The sequence below is a fragment of the Myxine glutinosa genome, chromosome 5, assembly GCF_964187855.1.
Source record: "Myxine glutinosa chromosome 5, kmMyxGlut1.1, whole genome shotgun sequence".
Taxonomy (NCBI): domain Eukaryota; kingdom Metazoa; phylum Chordata; class Myxini; order Myxiniformes; family Myxinidae; genus Myxine; species Myxine glutinosa.
Window position 1 is genome coordinate 199,173,221 of NC_136265.1, and position 16,373 is coordinate 199,189,593.

Consider the following 16,373-nt stretch of genomic DNA (forward strand, 5'->3'; position numbering starts at 1 on the left):
TCTGGACAGATGTCTGTCCCCCTTCATAAAGGTAGATTTTAAAGGCCAATTTTTTTAACACGAAGGTGTGTTTTCACTACGGTCTATTTTTGAGGATTAAACAAACTGGAAAAACATTTTCCATAAAAGAGTAATTATGTCTCTTCTATTGGAAAATGTAGACGGTGGCTTTTATAATGAGCCTCAAGGGCGGGGTACAGAAACGTTTTTTTAATAACAATAAATACAAGGCGCAGGGAGGTGAAATTTGTTGCAGGTGATGTGCAACATGCGCAGAGTAAAACGAGTGTTCATTTACATCGTATGATGTCTAATATATAAAGAAGATATAAGCACTATAGACACTAGGCCGAGGCTTCATACTTTGGCATGCTCACGAGGCTGCACCGTCAAATAAACTGTTCCAACCTGTCATTTTGACGGGCTTTTTACTAGTCCTATTACATTTGTCAATCAGTGTGTTTTGGAGACAATTGTCTACCGGTCATAGGTGCTCTGTAATTTGTAATTGGTGGAAATGAGACTTTTGCACTCATTGTAATGTACTGTGGGTGGATAATGAGGTCGTGTTTACTTTCTACTTCATTTATCAGCATGGATGTGCCACTCTCTTTACAGATCTTCGGTGTTGTCGAAGCACTTTCTGGGCAAGGGTTTGGGTTAGGTTTAGATACTCCTGGGAGGTTTGCCATTGCCTTGCCGGCAGTCAGTCCGGGCAGGAATTTGTAAATTGTTCGGGAAGCCGGCGAATACTCATCTCCACTTCACGAAGGATAGAGTGGGATCTTTAATAACCAGTGCTGGTAAATTGGTCCTCCGGCTTAACGTCCAGTATTTTTTTTTTTTGTGTGTACAAGGTCGAGGCTCGTGAAAGAGCTAACATTAATCACACAAAAAGTCAAACCGACACATAAAACATATGATAAGGGGAGTGGTAGACAAGATGGGGCGAGAGGGGGAAGGACACAAACATAACATTTGAGAGCAGGGACATCGAGAGATCTGTGGGAGGGAGAGGGCTTGGGGGGAGGTGGGAGAGGTATAAAATAGATGGACACTGCAAGGACTTCCAGGAAAGAAGTTGGAATTGAAAAAAAGTGTATCTGGGGTGAATTAGCGGGGGTAGAAAAGATCAAGGTTTTGGATGGGGGAAGATAAGAGATGGTGGTGAACAGCTGTTTTAAAGACCTGGAGGGTGGAGTGGGATTGAAGAGAGTGAGGGAGTTTGTTCCAGAGGTGGGAGAAAAGAGGAATGAAGGAGTGAAGGTGAGCAGAGAGCCGAGATTTTGGCAGTTTCACCATAAGAGGGTTGCTGGTAGATCTTGTGCGACCTGTAGGAATATTTGGGGGACAGAGCACAGAGAGAGCTGGGGGAGCAAGGCCGGAGTTACATCCATTTTAAGAGACAAATCCCACATTGATGCCTCACCATGCCTGTGAAACACCAGGATGGGAATCCATAGCTATATCGAGATTCAATCTCAGGTTCGGCAGCTTTGAGATGAGTGTGCGCATCTCCGGGAGTCTTGGCTATCCTGCCAGCCCTGATGCAACTGCAAACATTGTTAAAACAAAAAGATCAAAAATAAACAGAATTTCGATATGATATACTGTATGGCAGTTGGGAGCGTGCTTGCCTTTATGCAATCCATTTTCTTTATTTGATCCCAGGTAGAGGTTGGATTTAACTATCATTGGCTTCCCTGGCTGGCGCAGTGCCAACAGGGATGCTGCATATCGGAGTCTTCTGATATACATGAGATGGTGTTTCTTGAGTGGACGATGTGGAGCCTGCTGTTCTGTCTACTTTTTATGCCTCCAAAGCCGAAGGCCGCAGACATTACTTTTTCGTCCGTCCGTTATGTCTGTCCGGCTGTCTGTCCGTTATCGGGTTAATTTGTTACCACGAAAAATTGTGAACCGCTGCAGGGATTTCAATCAAACTAGGGCATGCCCGTACTATATCTATATCTAAAATTATATCCCCCCCTCTATTTACATGAAATGGTTTGGTCCATGAAATGTTTTGGTCCATTCGCAACGCCAAAGCGAACGGCGAACGCTTTACATGAAATGGTTTGGTCCATGAAATGTTTTGGTTCATTCGCAACGCCAAAGCGAACGGCGAACGGCTTGCGAGTACAGTGACAATCCCCCCGGGGTTTTTATTAGTTTTAAAACATCGTTTAACGCCAACATAGTTTGCCGACGGGAAATAAATGAATACGCTCTCAAATGTGCCATCCGAGGCAGAGTGTGTTCGCCACGTTCGGCACACGCGATAGCTCGCTGCTCTCTGATTGGTTGAATCGTTTTTTGGACATAGCTCGGTAAGTAATTGTCCGATTAATATGAAACCTTGAAAAGGCACATCCTCGGGTCCCCAGCAATATACCTGGCAAGTTTAAAGTATATCGGACCCGTGGTTGTCGAGAAACAGCGGTCACAGACAAACGTACAAACAAACAAACACACAGAGATTACTGGAATTATAGATAGACTAGGGCATGCCCGTACTATATATAAGCTAGGACGTGCCCGTACGTGGGTGCCCGTTCCTTGCCAAAAAAAAAAAAAAAAAAAAATTTGTGTAGGGGTGTGTGTGTGTAAACATCCTAGGGCGTGCCCGTACGTGGGTGCAAAAAAACATGCGTGCAAACAACAACAACAAAAAAAAACTTTGAAACCACGTGGCAGTAACGACCACAGAACCCCCCCCCCCCTCTATTTACATGAATGGTTTGGTCCATTCGCAACGACCACAGAACCCCCCCCTCTATTTACATGCAATGGTTTGGTCCATTCGCAACGCCAAAGCGAACGGCGAACGGCTAAATCGCCATAGCTCGGTAACTACTTGTCCGATTAATTTCAAACCTTGAAAAGGCACATCCTCGGGTCCCCAGCAATATACCTGGCAAGTTAAAAGTATATCGGACCCGTGGTTGTCGAGAAACAGCGGTCACAGACAAACGTACAGACGTACAAACGTACAGAGATTACTGGAATTATAGATAGATTAGCAAAATCATGGACTGTAATACAAAGATGAGCAAATTCAATTTTGGGTCCAAGAGGTCAAAGGTCATGCGCCATTTTAAAATAATTTTGCCAACCAGTTGGAAGCATCCGATATCTCTGTGACGTGACCTTTAATTAAAATCAAACGTGGCCATGCGGGTTGACGTCTCATGCGGGTCGAGGCAATATCCATCGGAGCATTCGCATCAATTTATTTTGTCTACTTTTGCTTGCGGTCATTAGGATCCCACAGTATGCTTCAAAAATGGCGGTCGTTTCCTGGCATCCTGGCAATATTCGTTCGGAGCTATCTGCGTAATCAGCATTACTTCCATAAATGGTATGCTGGGATTTCCAAACTGCACAGGCAAGCCATCATGGTTTGGGCTTTTCATTTTCCCATTCGAACCCCGTGCTCATTATGCAGCAAACACAGTGATGTCGAAGCACATCCTTGTCCTGCATACATATTACTTCTGTGCTCGCTCATCCCAGAGCCTTAGGTCACTGTAATATTTAATTTCCTTCATTACGATGTAATTGTGTTCGTTACCTCGACCACTGAAGGTGGATGTCGGTTGTGTTTTCACTCCTGTCTGTCTGTCTGCTTGTGAGCGGGATATCTCAAAAATTTGTGGACGGATTTGGGTGAACCTTGGTGGAGAGGGTGATGAGGACGAATTGTTTCAATTTTGGTGAAAATTTGAATTCAGATCCGGATCAGAATTTTTTTTAAAGTGATTCTTCACCATTGAGTGACAGGGCCAAAAACGGTATGAAGTATGATATTTCAAAAACTTGTGGCTGATTTATGGCAAAACTTGTGAACATATTGGGTGTGTGACAAGGACGAATTGTTTCAATTTTGATGAAGATTCAAATCTGGATAAAATAATTTTGTAATTTTATTTCTTGATTCTTCACCATTGACTGACAGGGCCAAAAACGATATAAAGCATGATATTTCAAAAACTTGTGGCTGATTTATGGCAAAACTTGTGAACATATTGGGGGTGTGACGAGGACGAATTGTTTCAATTTTGATGAAGATTCAAATCTGGATACAATAATTTTGTAATTTTATTTGTTGATTCTTCACCATTGAGTGACAGGGCCAAAAACGGTATGAAGCATGATATTTCAAAAACTTGTGGCTGATTTATGGCAAAACTTGGTGAACATATTGGGTGTGTGACAAGGACGAATTGTTTCAATTTTGATGAAGATTCAAATCTGGATAAAATAATTTTGTAATTTTATTTCTTGATTCTTCACCATTGACTGACAGGGCCAAAAACGGTATGAAGCATGATATTTCAAAAACTTGTGGCTGATTTATGGCAAAACTTGGTGAACATATTGGGTGTGTGATGAGGACGAATTGTTTCAATTTTGATGAAGATTCAAATCTGGATACAATAATTTTGTAATTTTATTTCTTGATTCTTCACCATTGAGTGACAGGGCCAAAAACGATATAAAGCATGATATTTCAAAAACTTGTGGATGATTTATGGCAAAACTTGGTGAACAGATTGGGTGTGTGACGAGGACGAATTGTTTCAATTTTGATGAAGATTCAAATCTGGATACAATAATTTTGTAATTTTATTTGTTGATTCTTCACCATTGACTGACAGGGCCAAAAACGATATAAAGCATGATATTTCAAAAACTTGTGGCTGATTTATGGCAAAACTTGGTGAACAGATTGGGTGTGTGACAAGGACGAATTGTTTCAATTTTGATGAAGATTCAAATCTGGATACAATAATTTTGTAATTTTATTTGTTGATTCTTCACCATTGAGTGACAGGGCCAAAAACGATATAAAGCATGATATTTCAAAAACTTGTGGCTGATTTATGGCAAAACTTGTGAACATATTGGGGGTGTGACGAGGACGAATTGTTTCAATTTTGATGAAGATTCAAATCTGGATAAAATAATTTTGTAATTTTATTTGTTGATTCTTCACCATTGAGTGACAGGGCCAAAAACGATATAAAGCATGATATTTCAAAAACTTGTGGATGATTTATGGCAAAACTTGTGAACATATTGGGTGTGTGACAAGGACGAATTGTTTCAATTTTGATGAAGATTCAAATCTGGATAAAATAATTTTGTAATTTTATTTGTTGATTCTTCACCATTGAGTGACAGGGCCAAAAACGGTATAAAGCATGATATTTCAAAAACTTGTGGCTGATTTATGGCAAAACTTGTGAACATATTGGGTGTGTGACAAGGACGAATTGTTTCAATTTTGATGAAGATTCAAATCTGGATACAATAATTTTGTAATTTTATTTGTTGATTCTTCACCATTGAGTGACAGGGCCAAAAACGGTATAAAGCATGATATTTCAAAAACTTGTGGCTGATTTATGGCAAAACTTGTGAACATATTGGGTGTGTGACAAGGACGAATTGTTTCAATTTTGATGAAGATTCAAATCTGGATACAATAATTTTGTAATTTTATTTGTTGATTCTTCACCATTGAGTGACAGGGCCAAAAACGGTATAAAGCATGATATTTCAAAAACTTGTGGCTGATTTATGGCAAAACTTGGTGGATGAGTTGCACAGGCGACAAGAACAAGCCGAATCGATCTTGGTCCAGATCCAGACCCAGCCAATCAGTGCGATACAAAACGTAAACTGTTCAGCCTGGAGGAGGAATATTACTGGCATTGTCTGCCATGCAAAATCACTTCTTCAAACTCACTCATACTTGCGCGCCTCTTATTGATCGGCCATTCCTGCCAACTTTCCTTGGTGACTGCAATAACAATCAATCCTTCTATTTGTGTGGTTCATGAATCCGCTCGTCGAAGCTAATTTTTTTTTTTTTTTTTTTTTTTTTTTTTTTTGTATACAACATCGAGGCTCGTGAAAGAGCGAACATTAATCACACAGAAAGACAAACAGACACATAAAACAAATAACATCGGGAGCGGTAGACAAGATGGGGAGAGAGGGGGAAGGACACAAACACAACATTTGAGAGCAGGGACCGAGAGACATGGAGACATCGAGAGATCTGTGGGAGGGAGAGGGCTTTGGGGGGGAGGCATGTGAAGGGGGGGAGGCATGTGAAGGGGGGGGGGTGGGAGAGGTATAAACATATGGACACTGCCAGGATTTCCAGGAAATAAGTTGGAATTTCAAACAAGGTGGATCTGGGGTGAATTAGTGGGGGTAGAAAAGATCAAGGTTATGGATGGGGGAAGATAAGAGATGGTGGTGAACAGCTGTTTTAAAGACCTGGAGGGAGGAGAGGGATTGAAGGGAGTGTGGGAGTTTGTTCCACAGGCGGGAGAAAAGAGGAATGAAAGAGTGAAGGTGAGCAGAGAGCCGAGATTTCGGCAGTTTAACCATCAGAGGGTTGCTGGCAGATCTTGTGCGACCTGTAGGAATATTTGGGGGACAGAGCACAGAGAGAGCTGGGGGAGCAAGGCCGGAGAGGAGTCGGTAGAAGACAGAAAGACCACCTACCTGCCTGCGGTGAGTGAGTGAAAGGCCCTCAGAGATAGCTTCATCACGGGAGATTCCAATGATTTTGAAAGCTTTGGATTCAACAGCGTGAAGCCGAGCCAGGTGTGAGGCAGGAGCACCAGCCCATAGGGGAGAACAGTATTCCATAGAGCCGCGGATGAAAGCCTTGTATGTGGTGAGGAGCTCAGGTGTGCCGAGGAAGGACTTCGCACGACGGAGGATGCCCAGTCGGCGACTGGCTTTGGAGGCCAGCTTGGAAATGTGGTTTTCCCAAGAAAGATCATGGCAGATAGTGAGACCCAAAAGCTTGAGTGACAGAACTGTAACATTGAAGATGTTATTGTAACATGTTATTGTAATATGTAACATTGAATTGAAGGGATGTAACATGCATTTGCCTTTTTGTTTGCTTGTCTTTCTTTCATTCTTTTGGTACTTTGTCTTTAATAGCATATGGCTTCCTTTTTCAACCCCTATCCCTGGATTTGCATCACTTTTTAAAATCTGTGGTGTGGTGTTTTGTGCCCTTGATATTTGAGTTCATGTTCCTCGCCTGTTAAAGCTGTGGCCACACACATCAGGTTTCAAATCGAAAGAAATCCAGATTGCTATTGGGACAGGTCGAGACTGAAATGTGTAGACATCAGAAGATGACAAAAACCACACAGCTAGACACAATTCACAAAGTTTTGTCTGCAAATATTCCCCTTTTCCAGGTTATTGTGATTTTTCCCCTCTTTCTCCCTCACCTCTTTTCTTTTGTTAGTTCTCGGTTGATCCGTTCCTTTTCTGTGCCTGCTTTCCCCTTCCTCTTCTTGTTGTGTTTAGATTTTTAACACCCCAATCCCCCATGTATCCTTCTCCCCTTCCTAGTGATCTCACTCTCACTTCTACTCCCCCTTTCCATTTTGCTCTATCTTTTCCATAAGCCTTGATATACAGAAAAGAGAATAAAGGCGAAGAGCTCGGGTGTTTCAGCCATGGAGGACAGGACTTTCAGAATATACTAGGACTAATTAGGAAACATTTGCCAACCTTTGCCAATATATGTCTACATTGTAAGGGAGTGGGTGCATGGAGGGGTTTGCTAATACACCCCTTGAGGATGGAGGAGGGGGACAAGGGGAGATTGACAGGCTAAATATAGGCCACTGCAGATCATCTGCCATATAAAACAGTCAGTTTGTGTGTTTGTACAAATGTCTGTCCCACTTCATAAAGGGTAGGTTTTAAAGGCCAATTCTTTTGTCACGAATGTGCGTTCACTACGGTCGAATTTCGAGGACAAAACAAAGTCGAAAAACATTTTCCATAAAAGAGTAATTATGTCTCTTGTATTGGAATTGTAGACGGTGGCTTACAAACCAAGCCTCAAGGGCGGTGTACAGAAACGTCTTTTTAAATAACAATAAATACTCGATGAAGGGACGTGAAATTTGTTGCACGTGATGTGCAACATGCACAGAGTAAAACAAGTGTTTCTTTACGTCCGTAGGATGTCTAATAAAAGAAACTTTAGCACGCTGTGGGTCGATCAATAAACTGTTCCAACGCGTCATTTTTGACAGGCTTTGATACTAGTAGACCATATAATTGACTTGCCAAAACAGTGTCTACCGATCATTAAGATGGCCGTAGACAGGCGGATGAGTTTGGAGGCCGGCAATAACTTTTATCCACATAGTGGAATGGCAGATGCTCCATACGTGACATGCAAACTCATCATCTCTTGGAGAGCACGTCACGTTTAAAGCACGAGCTTAATATACCAAGCTTGTGTGGATCATCTGGGAGATGTGCTTTGCTCTGCCTGCTGTGCGCTGGATGAATGCCTCTGTTTCAGGAACATAAGGATTTATTTTGTTTTCAAAGATAATGAAGAGAAACCGATGGTTATTAAAGCCGTCCTTTTGTTCGGACTGACGAGTACCTACGCCAATTCCGTACCTCCTCACCCCATCTTTCTTTTTTTCCAGCTACATCCCTATTTTCTCCAACCCGTACATCCTTCCTGTCTCTCACCGCTTTCTCTTCTTCCCTCTCCCTTGATGACTTTAGTAAAGCTTGACAGATCTACTCTGCTTTCATCACAGTTGGCGGCCACTGTGAGTTGACCGCTTGCGGGTTTCCTCATATTGCAATCTCCACACAAGTTAAAGTGCACAAGATTTGTACATTTTGTATCAACCATTTGGCTTGCTGATAAAATTATCAGAAAACTGCGGCCCAAGATTGATGTTGAACTATGTATCCACAGGATTTCTGCACTTACTGCACCTTTACTCTAGTGGTCTGTGAATGTCATTACTGTCATTCGTGTTTCCTCATGTGTCAGCATTCAGACTTTAATTTACCCCATTCTTCCTGAACATACTCAGAGAGGCCAAGTGTATAATTCATTGGAATGGCTCATTGAGTTGTGGAGCAGGACAAACATTTCGTTACATTTTCAGCCATTAATGAACGAGGAATGAGTCATTGTGACAAGTTGTTCAGTCTTTTTACTTTTTCCTCTTTTATTGTTACTAGCGGACACCTCCGCCTTCCGGGCAGGAGTACCCTCTTTGCAGTTTATTGGAGCTCAGGCCGTGGTTCGGGCTGGAGTACGTGCACGTCTGAAGTACGCGTAATGAAGACCATTATTGGGGTTGGAACCAGAGTTATACAACTGGGTTTGGAACCTCTACGTACGCCCTAGAACTGTTTAATGTACATTTTGGAGTTTCGGCGACATCCACGTTTGCTCCATTATAGTAAGACTAGCGGGGTCACCCGTGGGATTCCCGCATGGATGTGTATGGCGAATTTTAAATATATGTCGACTGTTATTTTAGGCGGTGTATTTTCGTTTATCATCATGGCGCGATTTAAAAAAATATATCTCTGCATTTTCCTCTCCAATACCTCCTCACACTTTACACACACACCGGCCCATGTTTACATATACACACACACACACATATACACCCACACACATATACACATACACACACACGTACATCGACACACATGCACACACACACACACACACACACACACACACACACACACACACACACACACACACACACACACACACACACACACACGTACAGACACATATGCACATATGCACATATGCAAATATGTATACACATATGTATACACATATACACATATATATACACATATATACATCTCCACACACACACACACACACACACACACACACACACACACACACACACACACACACACACACACACACACACACACACACACACACACACACACACACACACACACACACACACACACACAAACAGACACACACACACACACGTACAGACACATATACACACAAACACACACACACAGACATGTATATACACATACAACAACAACATGCATTTTAAGGCCATTTTCCCTGCTAGAGCGGGGGTTAGCCTACATACACATACACACACATATATACACACACACACATATTCACGCGCACACACACACATACACACACGTACACACGTACACACACGTACACATGTCCCACATGTATATATCCCACATCCCACATGTATATACATGTTTAAAGTGTACGTGCCCTTCCCCCCTCCCCCGCCCGGCAACGCTGGGTACTTCTGCTGGTAACGAATAAAATAAAAACGAAGAAATAGGTGGAATTGGCTGAAATTCGCTCGGTGAATTCACGCGGTGTATTCGGTTCGGCTCGGTTCACTCGGTTTAAAGAAAAAGCGATAATGTCGACATGTTGCTGTCTGTGTCATGTTGGGCGGTGTATGATACTCGTTGGCTGTTGGGCGGTGTATGATACTTGTTAGCTGTTGGGCGGTGTTGTGCGGTGATATGGTGTATTTTAAAAAATATATCTCTGCATTTTCCCGCGTTGGTGACACCGAGTCGTTCTTCATCGATCGTCTCATTCATTTTGGAAATGGAAGTTTCCACGCAACGCATGAATTGTCACGATCCTCAAGAGGAATTTGTCTCGTAATCATCAAATGATAAATGGCAAGTAAATTATATTGTGGAAAATTAAAGATTTCAAATAAACCTATTTAAAGTGTATGCGCACATAACTAATAAAAAAAACGAAGAAATATCTCTCGGTAATTTCCTGAAACATATTTTACTTCCGGCTAATATGTTGAATGAAATAAAAACGAAGAAATATATGTCGGCATCATTGTTGACGTTTTTGTGACGACTATCATCAAACGAAATAGTAATATATCATAACGGAAAAGCAAAAGCGAATTTTTAATATATATCGACACATTGCCGGCGGTGTCATGTTGGGCGGTGTATGATACACCATGACGCGATTTTAAAAAATATATCTCTGCATTTTCCCGCGTGTGTGGATTGTTCTCAATTATTGCTGACACCGAGTCTAAAAGTAAAACCATCGATAAAAATGAAATCATATGGTGAGTTAGATTGGAGATAAAGGCGTGAGAGAGACCCAATGGCCTTGAAGTTACAGGCCTTTGAGAATTCATTTCGTTCTATAAACGGCAACTTTCATCGGATTTTCTTCCCGTTTTTTTTCAACCGAGTCTAAAACTATGTTAGCGACTGTGAAAAATGAAATGATTTATCGAATTTGATTTGAAATAAAACTGGGGGAGAGCAAGACACCACGGGCCTACAAAACAGGACTCAAAGCTATGCGAGTTAATAAAATGGTGGATATTTGTTTATAGCCACTCCCAGAATGGGTGGAGCTATGGGTGGAGCTACTCTGCAAACCGAGTAAGCCACACCCCGGACAGACACCCAACAGATAGACAGACAGACAGACAGAATCATCTACGGCTATTATAATATAGATGTTCGTATTTTCTTGTCTGGCTGGCATGATGGCCTAGAGGTTTGCATACTCATCTCTTGAATCCTCAGCCAGCTGGTAGATTGTACCTGTTGCTGCATTTGAGCCTAGGGAGTAACTTCTGAAATGTGTCTATCTGGGTTCATCCTGACATCTTTGTTCTTTGTTCCTTTCACACTTCTTTCCAATTTTCACATTTTTCTTTATTCATTCTAATTCTTGCTCTTTCTTTTCGTTTATCTCTTTTACTCTTTATTTCTCTCTTTCTTTCTCTACCTGTCTAAGGAGAAGTTAATTATTGCAGTAATTTTTCAATAAGGCTCACTTGGCTGCACGTGGATGGATTTCAGGGTAGCGGAGTAGCGGCTGAAACCCGAATCCTATCCAGCTTCCTCCTAATGACTCCATCTTTTGTCTTTACTTCTTCGGGTTCCTTCTGATGACTCCATCTTTGGTCTTTACTTCTTCGGGTTCCTTCTGATGACTCCATCTTTTGTCTTTACTTCTTCGGGTTCCTTCTGATGACTCCATCTTTGGTCTTTACTTCTTCGGGTTCCTTCTGATGACTCCATCTTTGGTCTTTACTTCTTCGGGTTCCTTCTGATGACTCCAATGCACTATTTGGTTTTCCGTTTGAACATAAATTGTTATCCCGGTCTTACACAGGCAGAGTGATTGATTCATCAATGTGTATACCATCCCTTTCATGGACGTTAAATGGGCGACCCATTCGTCGACATTAGTTGGTAGATGTTAAAGACCCTACAGTTTTCTTCACAAAGAGTAGGTGACCTATTGCCCTAACTAGGCAATGGCAAACCACCCAGTATAATCCTTACCAAGAAACTGCTTCGGCAGCCCCGACGATCATTAACAGAGTATAGTACATCAGAATCAGAATTTTCTTGTAATATATTATTCACGAGCTGTACCCTCACCAGAGGATAGTGTATTTATTGCATTTGGGTCCGTTTGTTTATCTGTCTGTCTGTTTGTTTGTTTGTCCGCACAGAACGTGAGTATGTTTTTCTCTGCAACAGTTGGTCCGATTGCCAATATATTTTCACCATAGGAGCGCCTAATGGTAATTATGATGTCATATACCACGTTGTATTGGTGCCATCTTGGAAAAACCGAAAACCTTTGCACCTCTATATCTTTGAAACCGCTATATGTAAAAAATGTAAACATGCCTCATTGTCAAGAACTCCACATGGGGAACAATATATATTCACTAGCGGGGTCACCCGTGGGAATCCCACGGGCATGGATGTGTGTGACATTTCGACATATTGAGTTAGATGCTGCGCCTGCACATTCAGTTATATAAAATGGTTACTGGCAATTGATCACATCCACAAATGATATAATCCACACAATTTATGTACTTTACATAACGTTAATAGGAATACATGCCCGTGTAGATGGGAAATACAGTTTGTTTGAAATAAATCACAAATATCAGAAGAAAGTTTTTAAAATTTAGAACTATTCTCACTCAGAGTTAAACATCACCGCAATATTATGCGGTTGCTTCAACGTTTTCGGTGAATTATATGTCATTCCCATCTACACGGGCATGTATTCCTATTAACGTTATGTAAAGTACATAAATTGTGTGGATTATATCATTTGTGGATGTGATCAATTGCCAGTAACCATTTTATATAACTGAATGTGCAGGCGCAGCATCTAACTCAATATGTCGAAATGTCACACACATCCATGCCCGTCGGATTCCCACCCGTGGGAATCCCACGGGCATGGATGTGTGTGACGAATTTTAAATATATGTCGACTGTTATTTTAGGCGGTGTATTTTAGTTTATCATCATGGCGCGATTTTAAAATATATATCTCTGCATTTTCCTCTCCAATACCTCCTCACACTTTACACACACACCGGCCCATGTTTACATATACGCACACACACACACACACACACATATACACCCACACACATATACACACACACATACATCGACACACATGCACACACACACACACACACACACACACACACACACACACACATGCAAATATGTATACACATATGTATCCACATATACACATATATGCACATTATACACATATATACATTTCCACACACACACACACACACACACACACACACACACACACACACACACACACACATACACATACACAAAAACAGACACACGTACAGACACATATACACACATACACACACACAGACATATATATATATACACATACAACAACAACATGCATTTTAAGGCCATTTCCCCTGTTAGAGCGGGGGTTAGCCTACATACACATACACACACATATATATACACACACACACACATATGCACGCGCACACACGCGCGCACACACACACACACACACACACACACATACGTACACACACTCACGTACACATGTCCCACATGTATATATCCCACATCCCACATGTATATACATGTTTAAAGTGTACGTGCCCTTCCCCCCTCCCCCGCCCGGCAACGCTGGGTACTTCTGCCGGTAACGAATAAAATAAAAACGAAGAAATATCTCTCGGTAATTTCATGAAACTCGGTGGAATTGGATGAAATTCGCTCGGTGAATTCACTCGGTGTATTCGGTTCGGCTCGGTTCACTCGGTTTAAAGAAAAAGCGATAATGTCGACATGTCGCTGTCTGTGTCATGTTGGGCGGTGTATGATACTTGTTGGCTGTTGGGCGGTGATATGGTGTATTTTTTAAAATATATCTCTGCATTTTCCCGCGTTGCTGACACCGAGTCCAAAACCATCGATAAAAATGAAATCATATGGTGAGTTAGATTGGAGATAAAGGCGTGAGAGAGACTCAATGGCCTTGAAGTTACAGGCGTTTGAGAATTCATTTCGTTCTATAAACGGCAACTTTCATCGGATTTTCTTCCCGTTTTTTTTCAACCGAGTCTAAAACTATGTTAGCGACTGTGAAAAATGAAATGATATATCGAATTTGATTTGAAATAAAACTGGGAGAGAGAGCAAGACACCATGGGCCTACAAAACAGGCCTCAAAGCTATGCGAGTTAATAAAATGGTGGATATTTGTTTATATGAAGCGAAGGCTCTCCCAGAATGGGTGGAGCTATGGGTGGAGCTACTCTGCAAACCGAGTAAGCCACACCCTGGACAGACGCCCAACAGACAGACAGACAGAATCATCTACGGCTATTATAATATAGATGATGGTGTCACCGGTGACTTCATTATGACATCATAATTAGACAAGTGGAATGCTCAATCCAATCGGTTAGAAATTTCTTGAACATGATCTACACAAAAATTGTATGGGAGAATTATATTGATGACGTCATCATCACGTGGTTCGGCAGCCATATTTGATTGAACATAAATGTACGTCGTCAATAAACCACACAAACACAGCAGCTAATAAACACCATACAACCACGTCCTGGTGAGGGTCTGCAATCTCTGATTGTTCTTTCTTGTTGATTATGTTATCATCGGGGCTGTTGCAGATTTGAAAAAGTTTGAAAGATTTGAGAAACTCCTTCAAACCGCCCATTTCTCTCACCAACAGATGTGTTATAATGACTTGTGATAAGGCCTCATACATGGTTGTGAGTTTATTGCATCTCATTATTTCATGGCATGTGTTTAAGCTTTTATTCTTCTGCTTCTTTCTTTCTCCATCAATGTCTCTTGCTCTTTCATTACAAGCAGTTTTAATTGTGTCACCTCTAAAGCCATGCTGCTTCCTGGCTGATAAGGCTGCAATTTGAGTCTAATTCACACGCGTCTCGTCTCGTATATTCGTCTTCTCATTTAGACTGGTAATCGAATTACCTCCACCGCCAAAGGTAGATGGAGGTTATATATTTCACCCCTATCTTTGTTTTTTGTCTGTTTGTATATGAACAGGACATCTCAAAAAGTTGTGGACGGATTCGGGCGAAATTTGGTTTACAGTTTGGGTGTGTGACAATAACGAAATGATTAGATTTTGGTGAACATCTGGATCCGGATCTGGATATGAAAACTTTTTAAGTGATTCATCACTTAAGATACAAGGCCAAAAATTATGTATAGCATGTTATTTCAAAAAGTTGTGGACGACTTATGACAAAACTTGGTGGATGAGTTGGGTAAGTGACAAGAACAAGCCGATTCGATTTTGGTTCAGGTGCGGATCCAGGTCAGTGGGATACAAAACGTAAACTGTTTAGCCTGGCGGAGGTATGCGCTCCACCGAGTGCCGTTCTAATTTAAGCTGGGTTCTAGCTTTTCCACGAGCCTTGACTTTGTTTATATAAAAATGATTCTGATGTCAAAATTTGTTGTTGTAATCTGATTTCTCATTTAATCTTTAATAATAACACCTTACCTAAACGCCTTTTGAGTAATGCTAGGATTGTGTCCTATATTTGATGTCACCTTCTTTTTCACTTCTGATATTATCATTGTTGGTGAATGGTTCCTCTGTAGGTGCTAAGATGGGCTAAGGGAGGCCTCCAGTTTGAAAGCTTGAGCTTCCCCAGGAAGTGAAAAAGGGATAGTCCCATTCTCAGATAATAATACAGGAATAACCTATCATAACTAGAACACATTCAATGGAGGTGCTTAATCACACCTTTTTTTTCTCTTCGTGCAATACCACCCCAGAGGGTGATAACCTACACTGTTACGTGGTTGCGTTCGGAGGAAATATAAAGTAGTCCTCCACGAAATTTCATTTAAATTTTTTTTCTTGTGAGCTCAAAGTTTAAGTTCATCGTACGAAGCTCTGTGCCAAATTTGGTGATTCAAGCTGTCCTCATTCATCAGTTATTTTGCCCACAAACACACAAACAAGAAGACGTCATGCGGATCACGATACTTGCAAAATCCGCCCCCTCCCCCTCCCCCCCAAAAGTTTTCCATTGATACAACAAATTGTCCATTTCATGAAGATTAAAATTTACGATCTTGATCAAAGCTCGGGTCAACAGGATGAAAAGTGACGATTTTTAAGATGAAAAATGATGATTTTAGAGGTT

At 41.4% G+C, this 16,373-nt stretch overlaps 1 protein-coding gene across 1 annotated transcript in view; it reads left to right on the forward strand.

Annotated features, from left to right (window-relative positions):
* The window catches only part of LOC137428270 (protein kinase C epsilon type-like), a 391,842-nt gene that overhangs the window by 276,516 nt on the left and 98,953 nt on the right, over nucleotides 1–16,373 (forward strand). The window lies entirely within an intron of this gene.